The sequence below is a fragment of the Ascaphus truei genome, chromosome 19 (genome assembly GCF_040206685.1).
Source record: "Ascaphus truei isolate aAscTru1 chromosome 19, aAscTru1.hap1, whole genome shotgun sequence".
Taxonomy (NCBI): domain Eukaryota; kingdom Metazoa; phylum Chordata; class Amphibia; order Anura; family Ascaphidae; genus Ascaphus; species Ascaphus truei.
Window position 1 is genome coordinate 15,034,433 of NC_134501.1, and position 6,121 is coordinate 15,040,553.

The following is a 6,121-nucleotide window of genomic DNA, read 5'->3' on the forward strand; positions in this document are numbered from 1 at the left end:
TCCCTCTGCACCCCCATGCACACTGCTGATGGATGGATGGTCCTGTGTCTCACTTGGTTCCTTTCGTCCATTTATAGCCCTGTCTGTTTATTTCTTCTCTGGATCATCTGCCTTAGATAGCTATCTTGTTTTTTTTTCACATCTGTGTTAAACCCATGGAATCTCTGTCAATCAGTATCGCTGACCTGAGGAAGAGAGGAGAACTCTAGAAAGCTTGTCTTATAATACAGTAGAGGCAGCGATTATTCTAACAAAAACCAGTGGCAATTCCCCAAAAGACCCAGGTACACCCAAGTACATTCTGAATACATGCCTTAAACTTTCCTTAAACTAGCCCCAGCATTTCTGCATTGATTAATGGCCTATCAGATTAACAGCGGGGGTCCCTGGCAGTCCCATTCAAACTGAATTGGACTGCCAGGGATCCCTGCTGTGTTAATCCTATGGGTCGTTAGTCAATGCAGAAATGCCTTAAACGTGCCCCAAACTAGCCCAGAACATACCCAGCACATACCCGGAATGTAACCAGGCTAGTTTAAGGCAAGTGTTAGAATAATCGTTGCCTCTATTGTATCTATTGTTAATCCAAATAATACAAAGTATCACCTAACACTGACGTTTCAATGACATATTATACTTCCATACCCCCAAGAGGCTCATTATAGCATACTGTATGACACAAATTCCAGGTGGAAGAAACCTTGAGTATGTACTTAACAAATACGTAATTTCCCCCTATTTTAATCGGTGTGCACACTCATGGATTTCAATAAAAACAACCCAAATGTTAACTATTTATATCGATTTTCAGAATTTCCACCCCGTAAAAACACAGTTTCTTCTAGTCAGTTAAAGCACCTGAGAATAAAGGACACCTGAGAATAAAGGACACCCGAGAATAAAGGACACCCGAGAATAAAGGACACCCGAGAATAAAGGACACCCGAGAATAAAGGACACCCGAGAATAAAGGACACCCGAGAATAAAGCACACCCGAGAATAAAGCACACCCGAGAATAAAGCACACCCGAGAATAAAGCACACCCGAGAATAAAGCACACCCGAGAATAAAGCACACCCGAGAATAAAGCACACCCGAGAATAAAGCACACCCGAGAATAAAGCACACCCGAGAATAAAGCACACCCGAGAATAAAGCACACCTGAGAATAAAGTACACCTGAAAATAAAATATACACGGTCCTGAGCATGGCAGTGTGTGAATTGCTTTTCCAACAAAATCTATAGGTTCAACATTCATTATCCTGTGTCTATTGAAATGAACGTTTTTGGAAGTTTTACTTTGATTTGGTACAGAGAGAAAATGCCCCAAAGGTTTTGGAAAAACCCAACCAACCGGCTAATAAAAAGCAATAAAAACATTCTCTTAATTTACCCTGGAGTTATGGCGTTCCTAAGGTATTTCTGATCACAGCACCCTGTGGTGTATTTTGAGGTCAATGAAATGTCAAAATACTTCTTAATTCCATGGCTCGCTAGAAGTTTATGAAACAAAAAGCTACCGGAATTGCTCTAGTTAACTCTAAACGTGAGCTTCATTATTTATATTTGTCTTTCTTTTTTTTTTTAAATGTTTGTAACTTTGTGGCTACCCTATACTTCGAGACGTATCTGTCTTAGGCAATGGAATCAAGATGCAACCTATGGATATTCTGCTTTCTTTTTCTTTTTTAGCTTGTGTACTGTACCCTTGTTTAGATCCCGATCCCGTCACTTTCCAGCAGTACTGTAGGTTTGAGTACCACACCGATTCCTTTTAATCAATCTACACTTTCATATTAAAACTAAAGCTGGAATTGATTTCCTATCCACAAATCCAACTATGTATTTTTTTTCTATCATAAACATAATATAATATAAACTTTTCTAAAGTAACGTTCTAAGAGCATCGACCTTGAGTTAAAGGATTCAATATAACCTCATTTATAATTGTCCTTCAACTGCTGCTTTTAAAGAGCCATTTACAAGTTGTCAGAAGTGTCAAGTGCATAGTCTTGTGTTAACAAACGTTACTATTATAACCATAGGCCTTGCCATGTATGGGTGAAGACTAATAATCAGTGGTTGACAAATCACCAAAAAATCTACTCGCCACACCAAAAAAATCTACTCGCCACCTAGTACCAAACGTGTGCTGCTTGGGCCAATATTTACTCGCCCGGGGGTTAAATTCACTCGCCCGGGGCGAGCAAATGTATAGGTTTGTCGAACACTGCTAATAATAATAATGCCAAAACTATTTATAATAACGTTTGCTATTTCCTGAGTGCCTTTCAACTGTGAAGCATTTAACAATAATATTTAAACATCAATGCAGCCACCTCTGGGTTGGATCCCAGGCAGCACACGGCTTCCTGTGGAGAGAGGAGATAAAGACACAATATAATTATTATTCTGAATACATAGGTAAAGGAAGATAAATGAAAGATACGTTTACAAAAGATCACGGTTATTCAAGACTAACACATTATGGACTGTACTGTTCTTTTTGTAGGAATAACATTGTCTAAAATGTTTCTAAATATCTGCATCATTGTAACGGTTAAACTACTGAGCTTTGTAAGTTGAAACCAGACCATGGAAAATATGACACTATGTAATGCATCGGTATTTTTATTCTTAACCCCTTTGTTCCCAGAATTGTATTCAATTGCTCACTACTTGTGTAATTAATGACGAGGACAGAACATAGCGGGGGGGGGGGGGGGGGGCGAGCGGAGGGGAGCTACCAAGAATTAAGGGATCAACTGATCCTGTGAGTTCTCTTTCCAACATGCTCTTCAATATCCTTTAACCCTTTAGACCTGCTTGTACAACCCATTGCTCAGTAGTCGGGGGTCTTTGTTACTCACGCTCCAGTGGCATTTAATAGCAAACTTTACACGTAGCTGTATGTACACCTTTGTATTACTGCTTCGAGCGGAGATCGCATACTGGGAAATGATTCAAATCAGAAAAACAATATTTCATGTGCTCCCAAAACTCGAAGCCATCAAAGGAATTACACAGCTGTGCAAACCAGAGGACATGTCCAAATATTGGAATGCAACACAGTGAGTTATCCTCAGATTTTATATTCTAATTATATGTTTGGAATGATGGAAAACCAGTGGGGTTTGTGTGCAGACTGCTGGAAGGTCACAGTGCAAGACAACACTAGCTGCACAATGAGTCTATGAGTGTGCAGCATTGGCTTTAAGTTTGTGTTATCCTGACAATGTGTTAATAAGCTATGATGGGACCACTTAACCTTTTACTCTCTGAATGGCCAGCAATGCATTGATTTGCAGTGAACGCATTGCGGGATTATCTGACAGGGCAGGCGTAAATAAGCAGACATAGACACAGCCTGTCAGCCCAGGTCACAAGCTGATGCAGGAAGCCCTGAAGGCTAGGGCCTCGTCCAGGGTGGAAACCAGGGTGCTGGAGCGCCAGCGCGCCTCGCGGTCGGGCGATTCCTGGCCGTCTGGGGACGCGGCCATGACGTCACGGAGCTGGTTCGCTCTCATTGGGCGAACCGCTCACGTGACGCGCTTGCAAGCAGAAAAATCAATTTTGCTTGCTCGGCAAGCAGCTGAGCGCCGAGCAGGCGCGCCCGCCCGCTCACGCAGGCCACGTGCATTGTCGCAACGTGTCCAGCATGAGCGTGCGTGCAGCAGCCTCCAGCGGGACCTTAGCCTAAGAAGGGAAAAGTGATGCAAAATAACCTTGATGCACGGATGTCTTTCTAAACATCTATCTCATGACAAAGCAACATTTTTGTGAGCTTGGTACATAGCCCGTACTGTTTCAACATGCGGAGACATTGTGTGTAATCTCAATCACATGGGCTAAGGCACGAGTGTGCAAAGTTTTGGCCCTGCACCCCCCTGCCTGCTGAGCTCCAGTGCCCGTGCCCCCACCTGGTATCCAGCGTCCAGTGACCCATCGCCCGAAGCCGTCATAGAGAAGTGAGTATACAGAGGCCTTGCGCGCTCCCCGGCATATCATTTAAATGCTTTGGGGAAGAGCGCGGGACCTCTGTAACTGCCGCGCCATCCCCTCCCCCCCCCCCAAAAAAAAACATTCTCGCGCCTCCCAGTTTGCGCACCCCTGGGCTAAGGGACAAAATGCAAAGGACCGAGGTTGTTTTCTCCTGCGAGAGAGAAATCGTAGCTTTCCATACATGAAACATGAGCAAGTCAAACGGTAGCTGCAGTAAAATGGCTCCGAGCCGTGAATACTCAATGAGTAATGGAGCTAAAAGGACACAGCTGTAACTAGTTTCCAGTAGACAAAGCACTGGATGCAAAAACATCTGCAGCCATTAAACCTGGTTGGTGCTGGAGGCAAGGTTTGAGGAGATGCAGAAGCACCAAATATTAGTAGAGAATCGCAATGCATTTTGGCCTGTCTGATAGCTCGCATTGAATAAATAACACAAAACCAATAAGGCTATCTTTGTCCTGCAAATAAATGAACCCCTTCAATGCAAATTGCAAAGTAATTTATTGCTGGCCCATCAGGTACTGAAATGGGAAGGATATATTAATCATTTGGCTTTAGCTGTTATGTTGTGTAGCATCTAAAAATGAGAAAAAGGTTGTTGTGTGAGTGCTCTAGCAACTGGATCAAACACAAATAGGATAGGATTTAACCAGAGAAATCCAATGTGGGTAATGATAATAATATAATGCATAGAAACAGTCCTGATGCCTTGGAAATACAAATACATTGACAGATGTCCCCTGAAGGGTTGAAAAAAGTGAGGTGCTCCACACTTGATCAAAACCTCATTGAAGACTTTATTCCTGGAAGACGCCTCAATCAGAGTATGTTACTCACAGTATAGGTAGATGCTGCCCACTCCAGGAATATCTCTGTGCCAACCGCTGCAGTTGAATCTAGTGGTTAAGGTTTAGAAAAAAAGCAGCGCCCAGCCAGGATAAGGGTCCAAAAAAATACTTTTACTTTATTAAGACATAATTAAAAAAAAACCTCGGAGTATTTTTTTGGGGACCCTTATCCCGGCTGTGCACTGTTTTTTCTAAACCTTCACCTCTCAAAATTAAACTGTAAAATGAAATAAGATTGCAAGTTGTTTGTGACAGTGTGTTATTCCCAGCACATAACTTACAGACATTAGAAATCCGGGTCAGCGTTCAAAAATGCATTACTCAGCTCAGCTATATACATATTTTTAGGGGGAGGAGGGGGTGTGGGGGTATAGCAGTGTAAACTGCTGCAATTTAGTTCTCATAGGAAATTATACTATTAAATAAATATAAGTTGGATGATTTCAAAGTCCGATCTGAAAAGAAGAGTAGACCGTGGAATATTAATAGTTTTCGGTGAAATAACTCGGATTTGCATGGATGGGGCGATTTAAACCATAAGAGAATGTGGAAAATAAGGGGGGGTATTGCATTAAAATATATCCTGGGCGGCACTCCTACAGAGCACACCTGTCCCTATTTGTTCTTATTTCCTTTTACAAAGTAAACATACAGAATGAAAAGTGGTAACAACAATGACTTCAAAATGCATTGGGGACTATTTTTGGACGGATCCTGGTTTTTCAATCTGGTGCTGCTCTCACGTGCCCATACTGCCCCAGTTTGCCAATCAAAAAACTATTACGTTTAATACATACTATCTTTTTTTTTTTAATTATTATATAAGTCATTCATATCCAGAATAAAATACCGGGCAAAACAAATATGACGAGTTGAGCTGGCTCCATGTTTAAAATGAAACAGTAACACGCAATGTAGAATATTAAAAGGTCCATGTATGAAGCTTCCACGTGGGCCATGTTGGAGTTATATAGTTATTGAGAATATGCATCAATGTACCAAGGTACGGTGCTTCAATTTTCTCTGCTGTAAGGAATAAGATAACACGTTACATTCCGTATCATATTGAACTATATCAATGTCTGTCTTGTCATATTCCTCCACTTTGTGTGCATTATTAAACCCAAGTTTCAGGTGGTGTTAACTTGCTCTGCACAAAGAATTTCTGCTTTGCTTTTCAAGACCTCTGGATGGACATCTATCTATTGTATACTCATTCCGGTGAAGAGGTTTTTGTTGCTTATGTACCTTTTTTGTGTCTAGT